The sequence below is a fragment of the Rattus norvegicus genome, chromosome 4 (genome assembly GCF_036323735.1).
Source record: "Rattus norvegicus strain BN/NHsdMcwi chromosome 4, GRCr8, whole genome shotgun sequence".
Taxonomy (NCBI): Eukaryota; Metazoa; Chordata; class Mammalia; order Rodentia; family Muridae; genus Rattus; species Rattus norvegicus.
In genome coordinates this window covers 27,016,326-27,031,540 of record NC_086022.1, presented here as the reverse complement: position 1 = coordinate 27,031,540, position 15,215 = coordinate 27,016,326, and the positions used below count along the sequence as shown (strand labels likewise).

General features: G+C 41.6%; 1 long non-coding RNA gene across 1 annotated transcript in view; it reads right to left on the bottom strand.

Moving 5' to 3' along the window:
- The window catches only part of LOC134486721 (uncharacterized), a 16,074-nt gene extending 859 nt beyond the window's left edge, over positions 1 to 15,215 (bottom strand). The window contains exons 1-2 of the long non-coding RNA XR_010066085.1: positions 14,575 to 15,215; positions 4,664 to 4,804 (exon numbers count right to left, since the gene is read on the bottom strand). This is a non-coding gene — a long non-coding RNA (uncharacterized LOC134486721). The remainder of the gene's footprint in view (positions 1 to 4,663; positions 4,805 to 14,574) is intronic.

The window sequence follows — 15,215 nt, the reverse complement described above, 5'->3', positions numbered from 1 at the left end:
GCACAACTTGCCAAATATTGAACCATGACTACTAAGGCTCCATGAACCACCAGGAAAGAACTACTACACTTCCTTTCCTCCCTCCTTCCCAACACCATCCCCCATGGCTCAAAACTCTGGACGAATCTGACCATATTAACAGGTAGAGAGTTAGGAATAGTAGCTGTAGCACTTGGGAGGTGTAGAAAGAGCAGGACGTCACGCATTCAAAGTTAGTTAGTTGTAAAGGAGGGAGATAGAACCCTTAGAATGAAAGGGAAAGTCTCAGGGAGAGAATAGAAATTATTTTCTGGAATTATCTTTTAAAGCATATGGGATGCAGAAAAATGAAATTCTCCTTTATCGAGACAGAGTGTTGGACAAAGAAAGACAACTATGAAAATACAGCCACATAATCTCACCTCAGGAAAGGGAATAACCATGAAATAACATCTCCTCATTGCTTATTAGGAGTAGAGGGTGAGAATTAAAGGTTGTTTTATCCTATATGTCAACTACTCTAAAAATGAATAAATAAAAAAACAAAGCAAAACAAATGAGAGAGGGCGGAGAGTAAGCTTTTCTGCTGGAGTGCTTTCTGTATTTCAGGGGGGAGAAATTTATCAAATTCATAAACATGCATTTTGTATGCTTTCTCCATTTGAAGGATGACAATTTTAGTAAATACATACTCATTAAACATTATAAAATATTTTCTAGTTTTGTTTAACTCTGATTTTAGCATCCCAAACAATATAGCAAAAAGGTTTGGAAGCACAGTAGTTACAGCTTCCAGGACTTAAAATACTTGCCTTCCAGGATAAGGGGAAGGGGAGGTGGGCATGGATCTGCAGCCTCATGCAGTTCATTCTAACATCCCATCGGAGCTTCACCATAACCCTCAGAGGTACTCACTGGCTGGATAGCCTTCCCCGGACTTCTCTGAGACTTAGAAAACATAGTTTTCCTTCTCCAGGCAAATGCCACTAGAACTAAGAGCAGACTCCTCATTGAACTCAAACCACATGACCCAGCATTGAGTGCCTTGAACACTGGACAACTATGGCCTTAATGTGTATTGTTGTGCTTTCAAACCTGACAAGGAAAGGGCTGGGAAACTGTAGTAAACTAGAAACAAATGCAACAGCCCCAAGCTTGAAGCCCATTTCATTTAGAAATTTATCAAGAATTCTTACCTCATCTAATACTCAGGGAATCACAAAAGAGCCATTACAATGATGAGCATGTATGTGCAACACATTGAATCTCTGGGAGTTTAAAAGGATTCCGGGCATCATCCAAAACCTGAGAGGATGGAGGTCAAGCTGATGCATTCAGAGGTCATGGCTTGCAGTATCTCAGCCCTGCCATTGTCCCCTGGCTGGGACACACACACAAACCAAGAATGCCCACATATGTACTTAGAGCATCCTATTCTCATTTCCTATAATGAAGATTACAAACTAGAAAAAGCCTCCACACCTCCAAAAGACATGGCCAGTAGAATTTAGGGAAACAGCATAGGTTCATATTCTTGCACTGTCTCTCCTCAAGCTCTAGACTAGACCCTGAGCTACCAAGCAAGACCTGAATAAGCAAGGGGACAGGAAAGGGAAGCACCAAGGGGTGTGAACAGAAAATAAGGCAGGAGAAGCAGGAAGGCACACCTGGCTGCAGCCCAGCCAGTACTGAAACATTCAGTACTTCTTCCTGCTGTGAGGGCACCTTAGAAAGTGTTGTGTAATGTTTCTCACATAGTACTATGACAAAATCCTTTTATATATTATAAATATTATATACATATATTTCTCTGAAATACTCTAATTAATACTGTTTTTCAGGAACAAGCTGAACCCTGCCTGCATTCACACGACTAGTAGGGAGCAAAATTCCCTTACAGGCCAGGGCATGACCCAGAGTCCTCTCTCAACACCATGCAGACCTCCAAAATTTTCCCATGAATCCACAAAGTAGGCCAGAAACCACTAGCAACTCTGTTCTGAAATGTTTGGGGTTAGCTTTTGTCTTAGTTGAGGTTTCATTGCTGTGAAGAGACACCATGACCACAGCAACTCTTATAAAGGACAGCATTTCACTGAGGTTGGCTTACAGTTTCAGAGGTTCAGTCCATTGTCATCATGGCAGGAAGCATGGTGGCTTGTGAGTAGACATTGGTACTGGAGAAGCTGAGAGTCACAAGCAGCAGAAGCAACTGTAGATCACACTGGACACAGCTTGAACATATGAGACCTCCAAGCCCACCCCCACAGTGACAGACTTCCTCCAAGGCTACATCCACACCAAGAGGGCCACACCTCCTAATAGTCCATTGACTCCTTATGGGTCAATGGGGGCCATTTTCTTTCAACCACCTCTCCATTTTATTTTTTATTACATTTTTACTTATTTATTTAGGGTGAGCACACACATGACAGGTAAGGGTAAAGGTCAGAAGACAACTTACAAGAGTCGGTTCTCCCTAGCATCATGTGGGTCTGGGGGGCATTGAACTCAGGTCTTTAAGCTTGGTGGCAAGTGCTTTTAGCCACTGAGCCATCTCCTAGGCCCCTGAAATGTCCTTTAAAATGTAAAATTTTAGGCATTCCTAACTGTGCCCTCTCCAAGACATCCTACCAGGATCCAGTAACTAGGAACTGTAAGTTGCTTCCTTGTTGTTTTTGTGTTTTGTTTTGTTTTGTTTTGTTTTGTTTTGTTCCCCCCCCCCCCAGAGCAACTACCCTCTTGGTCCAAACCCAAACACATTCAAATATGTTTGGCCTAGGAAGTGGCACATTTGAAGGCGTAGCCTTGTTGGAGTAGGTGTGTTACTGTGGGCGTGGGCTTTAAGACCCTCTTCCTAGCTGCCTGGAAGCCAGAATTCTGCTAGCAGATGTAGAACTCTCGGCTCCTCCTGCACCATGCCTGCCTGGATGCTGCCAGGCTCCAGCCTTGAGGATACTGGATTGAATCTCTGAAACTGTGAGCCAGCCACAACTAAAAGTTGTTTTTATACGATTTGCCTTGGTCATGGTGTCCGTTCACAGCAGTAAAACCTTAACTAAGACACCGTCTATAGGTTTCAAAACTCTACAAGGGGTTTGGGACAGCAGCAAATGGAGGAGTCACTGAGGAACATGCTGTTCCTCTTCGGGGACCTGATGGCAGATGTTCCATGTTCCTCCTGTGTTCCTGCCTGTGCCCGTTATTTATTACCTTGTGCTTTGTGCCGGAAGATCCTATTTGTTCCTGGGTTATCACTGAGTAAGAAAGGCTTTCAGAGCATTAACTTTCTGAATCCCCCTCCATACTCATGATATAAATCATGGACAGAAGAAACAGGGGCAAGTTGTTACAGGTTCCAAGCACACACAGAGACTATCCACGTGGAGCTATGGCCTAACACCCAAGATTTCACCGTCCAGTAAAGAACGGTACTGAGGTATTAATGGGATCCAAAGGAAGCCAGTGTCCTGCTTGATTCATGATGTCTGAAGACAGGAATTACACCAGTGGATGGGCAAAACACCAAACGTTTGAACATGCACTACGTGTTGGGGCTGGGGACATTTATCCCAATGGCCTGATCTTGGCTGTGCGAAATAGAGCCACCCTGGTAAAGAAAAACTGGGAAACATATTTAGACATTAAAAATACAAAGGAAGTTTTGACCCTAAAGACCAACTCCTGAGACTTTATCATGCAGATATTCTTGCAAGGTTGGAGGTGAAAACAGACATACCTGTTTTCATGAATGAGAACATTGTAAATACAGACCATGGGCAGCAATCCAAGCTGCTTTGGATCTAGCTAAGCAAACAATGGTGGTTTTACCAGACAGGATTCAAAGCAACTATTCAAGACCAGTGAGAGGTCTTTAAAATGTGTGTGTGTGTGTGTGTGTGTGTGTGTGTGTGTGTGTGTGTGTGTAAATATATTGGAAAAATATACATTAAGTTTATTTTTTATTTTGCTTTTGGCCCCTTTATTTAATTTTTAAATTAGGTTGAGTAGCTTTGAACATGAGAGAATACATATAAAACACAATTTAATAATCAAGCATTCAGAAGAGAAATAGGAACTTATGGATTAAGTGCTTCCATACCAATATTGCCCTATATTGCCCTATTTTAAATAATAAAGGAAAGAAGGGCTGTATCAAAGCAGAACAAGGTTGAGCAGTTCTGGGTTTGGTGACTAGTGAATTAAACACGCAGGACTTGGACCAACAAATCATGTAAGAGATAACAAGGGACTTTAAACCATATGGAACTCTATCCTGATGGTTAAACTTCATTGTCAGATTGATGGGGGTCTAGATCAATGTAAGTGATAAAGTTCTGGGCATACCCAGGAAATGTTACCTAGCTTAGATTAATTGAGATAGCGTGCATTCACTGTGCTTTGCATCATCCCATGTGCCGGAGTCCTGAGGTGAATTAAAATTAGAAGAAGAAGAAGGAGAAGAAGAGGAGGAGGAGGGGAGGGGGGAGGGGGAGGAGGGAAGGGGGAGGAGGAGAAAGAAGGATAGATGAATGGATAGATAGATAGATAGATAGATAGATAGATAGATAGATAGATAGATAGATAGATAGATAGATATGTAGATAGATGGATAGATAGATAGATAGATAGATAGATAGATAGATAGATAGATAGATAGATAGATAGATAGATAGATAGATACCAATGCTCTGCTTTCTCTGACTCCAGGCTCAGATGCACTGGGAACAGTTCTGGCTTCCAAGTCTTCCCCACCTTGATGGGCAATGCACACAAACTGAGCCATGAGAATTCATTCCTTCCGTCTATTGCTCCCATCAGGATTCTGTAACAGAAGCAAGACAAGGAGCAAACATACAAAACCTTACTTAACCCATGGCTATAAAATAAGTAACATGGAGGTACTTACCTGCTTGTTCTCTCTCTCTCTCTCTCTCTCTCTCTCTCTCTCTCTCTCTCTCTCTCTCTCTCTTTCTGTCTTTCTCTTTGTCATTCTTTCTTTTTTCAGAGTTTTTTAATGAGGTGTATGTGTGTTTGTTTGTCTGTTGTTTGCTTTTTCTTTTATTGAAAATAGACTATTTCTCATGTGATATATCTCATATTATATATATATAATATATGTATATATGAATATATATATTAATTATAGTTTCCCCTCCACCCACCCACTCTTCCCAGTTCCTCCTTACTTTCTCTCCCCTTCAGATCTACTCCTTTTCTGTGTCTCATTAAAAAAAAGAACAGACTTTCAAGAGATAACAACCAAACATGACAAAATAAAATGTAATAAGTTGAAGCAAAAACTCATATCGGAGTTGCATATGGCAACTTAACAGGAGAAAAAGTGTCCTGAGAGCAGGCACGAAAGTCAGAGACCCACTTCTTCTCAAATTCAGGAGTCCCATAAAAATACTAAGCTAATAACTATGATATATACACATAGAGGGCCTGGTGCAGACCCATGTAGTCTATACTGGCTGGTTGAGTCTCAGTGAGCTCAAATGAACCTTACTTAGTTAATTTGGAGAGTCTTGTTCACCTGGTGTCCTCCATCCCTTACAAATCTTCCTGCTACCCCTTCCACAGAATGAGCTCTGAGGTGACAAGGTGACAGATTTGCTAGAGTCCTCCCATTTAGAGCTGAATGTTCTAAAGATTCCTCTCCTTCTCCCTCTCCCCTCCCCCTCTCTCCATCTCTCTCCATCTCTCTCTCTCTCTCTCTCTCTCTCTCTCTCTCTCTCTATGTGTGTGTTTGCATATGTGTGTACATATAAATACATATATTAATATATAATTGTTGCAGTAAATATTAAAACCTTGCTAAGCCTTTTATCCCATGCTATTGCCAGTCAGCACCCATGGGGCCCCATGGCACTTCAGGATTTGTTTTATCTAAGAGGCTCCATGCTGCCCCCAAGTTCTCTCTGACCCAGGCAGTTTGCAAGCTGTTCCAGCATGGCATCTCCACACTGGACTCTGGTTTCAGTTCCAGCACCCGTAGGGCCAAATGGAACTAATCATAATTTATCTCTAATTAGTATCTTTCCTGGCAGCTCTCTGCTAGCCTTGAACTCTCTGGTTCCAGCTTCCTGGTAAAATCAGGGCTCTAGACGTCCAGCATTGGCTAGCCTATCACAGCTCCCTGTCACCGACTCTGCTCACACACCCAACAACCCAGGAATCATGACTCAACTGTAGTTTTCTAATAGCAGTAAAGGACTGGATATAAGCCTATATCCTTACATGTGTTGTACAAGCACAATGCCTATATATGAGAGTAACAATTTTAATTTTAAATTGATAAGAAATTCATATCAAAGAAAATCTAAACTTGCATCAAATACATTCTGTACCAATGTTAAAGATTATAACTTTAGCTTAGTAACAAATACAAGGATTTCTATGAAATAGGATTATGACTGTACAATCAATTACAGCTAATTCCTCTCTGTTAAATTATGACCATTTCTAAATTCTCTAGAACAGCAACCTTAGAATAACCACCTTTAGCCTCCCAAAATTTAGGGAAACTGGGTGATGATTCTTCAATAACTTCTTCAAGCTGTATGTGGGCACTGAGATATCCTTTGGGGATGGAGGGTAGGGAAAATGGGAGAAATGTTGTAGCCTGATATCTGTCTTGACTGGACCCTGCTGAATGTCCCTGAGATCAGGAATCCAAGCAGGCCAGTTCAGCATTCTGATGGTGAGCTTCACCAAAGCTGTACATTCTGCAATACGTAAATCTCAAGACAAAATTTTCGTATCAAGATATGTTTTTGTTTGATTCCCTTGAATTTAGTTTTTCAGGAGGTCCACCTCTATCAAATCTAATCAATATAACTCTGGAAGGTGTCCAGAGCCTAACCACCCTTTTTAAACAAAGACAAAACCTTTCTCCCAAAATAGTGTGTTCTTTAGTCTCTAACCAGAAAACTTGTATCTTGCACTCTCTCCCAGAGAAATAATGTAGCCATATGACTCAAAATGACCCCCATTATGAAAATTAAAACAATTTTAAAAATGAAGTAAACTAACAATACCGTATGAGCCTGTTTAGGCTTCCCTAATCTGTCATGCCAGGAAATTCAACCAAAATTCCCATGGAGCCCAAGTTAGAGAGAATCTGAGTATCCTGTAGTCCAAAATGTTACCATCTATCTATTAAGGTCTCTACCTGGAGCTTCAGACTCTTATTTATTAATAACTTCTATAATATCTGACTGTATTCACTCTGCCTGGTGCATAGACTTCTATTTCATAATAACTTTTATAACTGGCAAATATCACCACTCTCTACTTGGAGTCAATGACTAACAGTCAGCTTGTCTTACCAGGATTAACTCAAAATTCCCATGGAACCCATGTTAAGAAAATATGTGTATCCTGAAAGACTTAATAAAGGATTATACCATTATTCTATCTTTAAAACAAATGAAGCAAATCTAAATTATATCATTTTCCAACATTTGCTAAAGAAGCAGGCAGCCTCCAATCTCCAACTCTCTGTGTTCAGGGTAGCCTGCAAAATCAGGGCTCTAGAAGTCTAGTATATTCCATTGTGTAAATGTACCACATTTTCTGTATCCATTCCTCTGTTGAAGGGCATCTGGGTTCTCTCCAGCTTCTGGCTATTATAAATAAGGTGTGAACGTGATTGTTGGGGGGAGGGCGGTAATGGGGGGAGGATAGGGAGGGGAACACCCATAGAGAAGGGGAGGGGAAAGGGTTAGGGGGATGTTGGCCTGGAAACCGGGAAAGAGAATAGCAATCAAAATGTAAATAAGAAACACTCAAGTTAATAAAGATGGAAAAAAAAGAATAGGAAAAAAATAGTGAAATAAAATTTTCAAGGAAGTGAAGAAAAAAAACAATGGAATAAAGAGGCATAGTCCTTGTACTTGCTGTGTGTGTAGGCTTCAGGACACTCTGGTCTTCTCACCAGAGGGAGACAGTCCAAGATATGTGCCAGCTGGTACCCCAAATCAATGTTCTTTTTGGTAATAAGTAAACACTGTCTCATGAAGAGGAAAAAAAAAAGAAGTCTAATCTGACCTATCATGATTCCCTGCCACAGACTCTGCTCTCACTCCCAAGAACCCAGTGGAATCATGACTCAATAAACTGTAATTTATCCATCAGATTTATATGTTAAATTCTCAATGCACAATACGTCATCACAATGAACTCACAGCCAACTGATAAGGATACAAACCTATAAACCGCCCACCTAGATAAGATAAATTTGCCTACAGAAATCCATCCTAATCACCTTGGCAATTCAAGACCACACGGATCTGGGTCATCCTTCCCCATCTCCATCTTGACTCCCCTCCCTTCCCTTTCTCTCCTGCCTTCCAAAAGCTTTGTCCCTGCCTTATTTTTTACTGGCCTTGACCTAACTTGTGCCAGCCGTCACCTGCAAATATTTTATATTACACTAGGGTCAAGGAAGTCCCAGGAAAATCCCCCAACAATTCAGGCTATTGCTAAGACAACAGACTGCTCTCTTAAACCTGACAGCAGGGCACCATTCCTGAGTACAACACCCATACAACCCATTGAATTTGGAGAAGTGGAATTAACAAAAAATGTATTATATGTAATAAAATGTGTGATTAATATTATAATTAATATAAATGATTAACATAATTTATAGAATAATAAAATTTATTGTTCGGTATAATAATTTTATAATATATATATTAAAGACCAATAGTATTTAGTTTTACCCTAGGTCTCTGGGCTATCTTGTCTCTGGTTCTTTGTTACTCAAGCAGTGTCAGGCATGAGGTTCTTTTTGTGGAGCAGGCCTTAAGTCGAATCAGACATTAGTTGTTTATTTCCACAAGTTCTGTATCGCCATTGACCTAGCATATTTTTGGCAGGCAGTACAGGTTGTAGGTCAAAGGTTTTGTGGCTGAGTTGGTGTCCACATTTCTTTTTCAATATCCTGCAGAGTACCTTGCCTTACCAAAGAGACTATAACACAGGGGTGAAGACTCCACATAGGGATCAGACCAACCTCTCCATGTTCAATGAGTTGTATGAGTATTGTCCTCAGCAATGGGGTCCTGCTCTCAGTTTGCAGAAAGCAACCCATTGTCTTTGCAAGAGCCTGAATAGTTTGGGGATTTTTATGGGACCCCCCTTGCCAAAATTCAATTGAATGAAATTCATTCCAGCCACTGGGAGCTTCACCTGGCAACAAAAGATGGCCTCTGAGACAGTGTATCTCCAGTTATGTAGAGTCCCTGTTGTTGTAAAAATATAAAAATAAAGAGTATTGTTGGTCTTTTACCCCACTAGGTCCGCACCGTGGTGTCCCAAGATATCTGCTGGATATCTTGGCGGAAACACATCCCAACCACGCACTTTCCTACACTCAAACCTTCACATAAAAGAACACACAACACAATAATCTCTGACCCAGTTGGTAAGCTATAATTGCCCACTTAAACATACAAAGCCCTGTACCATCCATCCCTTGAGAACATTGATAACAACCTGTAAATACACAGAGCAGAACATCACCTGCCATGGCTTCTCACCCTCTCTCCATCCCTCCTTTCTCCTCTAGTCTCCTCCTTTTCCTCCAAACTTCTCTCCTGCCCATCCTTCCTTCTCCTCCAATGACAGGCTTCCTTCTATCCTGTACCTGCCCCTCACCTGTACTTTACAAATTCAATGGGGAGGTGATTCTGGTGAAGTCATGTGACTTCTGAGTACCAGACTAGGTAGCTGTCCTTGGGGCAGTGGAATTAGCATCAAAATACAGATAACTTCAGGGCAAACCACAAGTCCCCATTAGGATCACCCTCATAGACTACAAGAACTTTCCACACACACACATACCCCAAAGATTCCCCAATTCCAGCTATTAGATAAATGAGAAACCTTTTTATTTTAGGCATATTTATTTGGAAATGTATCCAAAATTATACATTACATTTTAAAAAGGTACAAAGGGGCCCTACAATGTGGTTTGTTCCTTTTGTATTGTGCATCTTCTTGTTTGTATTTTTCTTTGTTTTGGAGAGAGTGTCTAGCTACTTAACAGGCTGGCCTCACACTTGCCACAATCTTACAATTTGCTTTACTTGCCAAGAGAAACACTTCAAGAATTGAAGAGTCTTATTCTAGAGAGGAAGGGACATGAGAACTAGAACAGAAGACAGTGTGTCCTTTGTGTCACTTTGGTTTCATGATTATATGATTGTCTAATAACTTATCTAGTTGTTAAACAATTTAACTTAAGGCTGGGGGGGGGGGTACACCTTCAATCTCAGCACTTTGGAGACAGAGACAAGTAGATCTCTGAGTTTGAGGTCAGACTGGTCTACAGAGCCAGCTCCTGGACAGCCAGGGCTACATGGGAAAACTCTGTCTCAAATAAAACAAAACAAACAAGAAAGAATTTAATTTAAAAAGTCACCAGTCACATCTATGTCCCACCTGGGCTTTCTTTCCATTCACACTAAACTGTTGGTTCAGTCTTCCCCCCATAAATGTCAAAAGGACAAGGGATTGGAAACAGTCTTCCTCCTGTAATTAATCTCCAAATCTTTCATCAGAATGGGCTCCCTGCTTCAGGTCTCCCACAAACATTTCAGTGTGCATTTAAAATACAGTTCTAGGGTCTAGCAAGGAGACACAACAGATAAAGGTGCTTGCCATCAATCCTGATTGCCTGAGTTAAATCTCTGGGACCCACAGAGTAAGAAAGAACTGATTCCCATTGGTGGTCTTCTGGCCTCCACACCCACAACCTGTGCTGCACACAGACACAGACACACACACACACACACACACACACACACACACACTCACACACACACACTCACTCACACACACACTCACTCACACACATACTTACTCACACACACACTTACTCACTCACACACACTACACACACATACACAGACACACACACGATACTATCTATAGATGGATAGACAGACAGACAGACAGACAGACAGACATAAACTAAAAGAGTCTGGATGCGAGGTAGCCACATCATAGTGCAGTCAGATCTTGGCTTTCCTTACATTGGGTGATGTCTGGATTTACAGAGCCTGACCTCTCACTAGTGTTCTTGATCTGGTTTTGTTTTTGTACTAGATAGTCACATGTTATCAGAATTTCATGAAGTAAAATGCCTAAATTCTTTTCACATTAGTGTTAAGTGCATTCCCTTGACAATTGTCCCATCAGCCACCTCTGCCTCCTTCTACCACCAACACCACACACCCACATGGGCCGTCACTAATATTTTCAAACTTCAAGGCAATACATAAATAAATAATAATGTTATCATCTTTGCAATAACCCAACAAACCTAACCTATTCTAAAATATAAAGTTATAGTAAAAATATTCACCCTGTGCATAGTGAGCCTTATCACATGGAAACAAACAATTAGCCTAGCTCCTATTCCAGAAAAACATCCTATTAATTCAATTTTCCAGAACATGTGTCATTGAAACATTTCCTGAGTATGATCCCTGTGTCTTTACTTCTAGTTTTGACAGCAAATGTAGAGACATTTTATCCGTGATCTCCGACTTAAACTGCAATGCTCCACAGCCTGGATGAAGCGTGGAGATTGTCGAATCTTAAGAACCTATCTGGTGGGTATGGATACTGAAGGGTGAAGTCGTTCCCTCAAGGTCTAACAAAGCAGAATTAGGCTGCAGGTGACTCGAATCCCCAGCCAAGGGCTTTTTCTGGTCCTTTTGGAACTAGGCGATTCCATTGAAAACAAAATTGGTTGAAGATCAAACATCAAAAGGGTCAAAAGGGCACAGGTGTCAGAGACAGATATACCCAGTCAAGGAGGAAGTCACCCAATGGTGGGTCTATGCTGCAGATACTGAACTATTAATGACAAATGACCATCTTAATTTCCTTCAAATTCTCTAATTAAAATAACGTTGACATTCCTAGTAGATATTTTAGAACTGGTCAACATAAAAACATTCACTATTTCATCTCTCTTGCAATATTTCTCCCATATGAAGACTCTGTCAAAACAGATTTAATACCAAAAAAAAGGTAATAAAATAGCTTTTATATAAAAACTGGCTAAATTTAGCAGATAGGCATCAGTAACACTGATAAAAGGTGACCTGCTTAGATGTGACTTCAAGAGGTGCTGCTACGAGGGAGTATGACTGATTGACAACCTCCAACTGCCACACTTTGGAGTGACCCAGATCACTCATGATCCACATTGTCCCTGGGCTGCCTGTGCCAGCGACAGTGATGGCTGCAAGCCTGGAATCAAGCCATGCTGGTCTCCTGCAAACCTCGAAGGAGCAGCTTCACCTGTGTGCTCCAGATGCCCAGACCAGAGTGTCTCACAACTTCACTGAGACGCAAAATTCCTCCTGCTCAACTTCCCCTTCCCTCCTTGTTTATTCTTTTGTGGGCTTAGGACCGTCATTGAGATAAGAAATCTCATGCTCACCCTTAGAACGTATGCTCAGCATGAGGGCCGCCCTGAGTTCAAAAAAAAAAAAAAAAAAGAACCAAACAAAACTTTCTCACCCTATCTTACAGTTTGCTTACTTGATTCTTAGAAGATGTGTGGTTTAAATAAGCACATCCCCCCCTGCCCCACCCACCCCACCTTACCCCACCCCACCCCAGTAGGCTCATATATTTGAATGCTTAGTCATCAGGAAGTGACGTTGCTTAAGAAGGATTGGGGGTGTGGCCTTGTTGAAAGAAGTACATCTCTCGGTTGCGGTTTGAGATTTCAGAAGCTCAACCCAGGCTCACTTACTTTCTCTTCTTGTTGCCTGCAGATCTGGATGTAAAACTGCTCAGCTACTCTTCCAGCACCAGGTCCGCCATGATGGCAACAGACTAAACCTCTGAAACTCTAAGCCGGTCCGAATGAAATGCTTTCCTTCGTAAGAGTTGCTGTAGTCACGGCACCTCTTTACATCGATAGAACTCTCTAGGACAGAAGCCCTGACCAAAGCAGCCATTGATCACAGAGAACTTGAAAAGTACTTTTTGTTATTAATATGTCATCATAATCATACCATTTGTTACACATTCACCTACACAGACCTCCCTACAGTTAGACTAAGGGTTGCACACTAAGATAGTCACCGTGAATAAGTGGAGAGTCACACAATTCGGTGCATCGGGACAGCACAGCCCTAAGCTCTAACGCCCTGCTCACACAAGACAAGAGGTCCTCCTCACGACCTGGACGTACACAGAACTAAAGGGGAAACGGTGTTTGGATAATTGAAGTTGGAATGGCTGACTCTGGGTTTTCACAGCTCCCAATCTGAACCTGTCAGAGAAGGGGATAGGAGGAGTAATGTGTCAGGACACAGTCAAAGGAGTAAGCCACGGTGAGCAACGCCTTGCAGAATTGTGAGAGAGGCTCCAGGGGAGAAGGCAGAGGCCCTTTTACCTGGGTTGCCTTTTGTTCCCTGGGTGGTTCTTGGATGTGATTCCCATTCCTCCTGTGTTAAACATTTATAAACCATGCTTTTCTTGTGGGATGTCCGATCATAGCTATAGAACCCAATCTGGTCAGTGCTCCCTGAACCTAGATACGGTCTTCTGCCTTGCTTCTGTGCTTTCCCAGATATGATCAACAGTATTTGCCAAACAATTGTGTTTGTTCTGAGAAAGTTCTGGCAAAGGGCTGTTCTGTTGATATTTAATATGCCCTTACTGGTATTTATTTACATGTTTTTTTTTCTGATCAAGTTTTTTTATGAACTCGAGCAGTCTTCCTTGGACCGTTGTTTGCCTTGTTATTTTTGTATAAAAGTACACTGAAAACGAAATATGCTTTTGACAGTCAGCCCCACTCCTTCAGGTCCAGCCTGCAGGATCCCCGCAGGTCTACTGAGAAGTCAACGGACTGAAGCATCGTAAATTTTGAAACACGTCTTACTAAGTCTTAGTGAGGCACAAAGGCCCTCAAAGTTGTCCTCCGTGGATGTCACAGTGTGCTCTGTTCAATATCCTTGAAGAGACAACTGGAGCCCAGACGTAGAATCCTGTAGCCAGAGCAAAAATTCCTACCCCGTCTCCTCATCTCTAATAACGTCTGTGTTGTTTCTGCTTTAATAAAAAGGTCAGAGAGCTCACTTGCTAAGTTACTCAAATGCCGGATTGGCAATGTCGGTGACTCTGATATAGAGAATTAAAGATACCGCTTCCCTTACCGTTTATCTAAAAGAATGTATGCAAAGACAGAAAACAAAAATTGTCAAGTGTCCATAAATTAGTGGGGGAAATGTGTAAACATGGAAAAATCAAAAGTGTATTAAAAGAAATAGACGAGTGGATGCTGAAACGCATAATGAGGAGAACGGGGAGTGGAGAGGGAGGGAGGTCGTATCTAAGTGGAAGATCACACAGCGTGCTCGAGGCTCGGGGTTAAATAAATAATATAGAAGCATGGGAGGGACTGAAACAACGTTCTTTTTAAGATTTGAGAGAAATTAATACAAATACCCAGCAGTCAAAGGAAATTCAAGGTAATGTGAAAACTAAAGTTATGCTTTAAATTTTAAATACTGTGCCAAAGAGAGCCATTTAAAAAAAAATGCCTCTAACCTCTAAGCCTTTTGCCCAAGGACAGAGAGTTCCTCACTGCCGGAGTCTATTGTTCACAGAAGATAACAAGCCGGGTGATTTTGCTCCCCTAAGCAAGTTTGCTTGACCCAACTGCACCCGATGTGCTTGATTGATCACATGTAGGCAGGAAAGGTGTCAGGAAGTATGCTTCTCCCTGATTGGATGGAAGGAGGAGATACACAGGCAGGAGCTCTGAATGCTTGCCCCTGATTGGCCCTGGTGGGGAAATACGCAGTCTTAATGCATTCGCCTTTATAAGTCTCTAAAAAATGTGACGTGTGGTCATTTTCTGGATACTCCAAAATGGACCAGGCCAGAGTCCATTATCCTGGCCAGTATTTAATTAAAAGCTTGCTTCAAATTTGGCTCAAAATCGTGGTAATGTTCTTATTCTCAGCCGGTGGGATTAACAGTAAGTGTAATTGCGGAAACATGAGACATTTGAAAATGTGACCCTTCCAGGGGTTGGGGATTTAGCTCAGTGGTAGAGCGCTTGCCTAGGAAGCGCAAGGCCCTGGGTTCTGTCCCCAGCTCGGGAAAAAAAGAAAAAAAAAAAAAAAGCCTCAGAAAATGTGACCATTCCACCAAAGAAGATAATGAAAACTTCGAGGCAGCCGTGT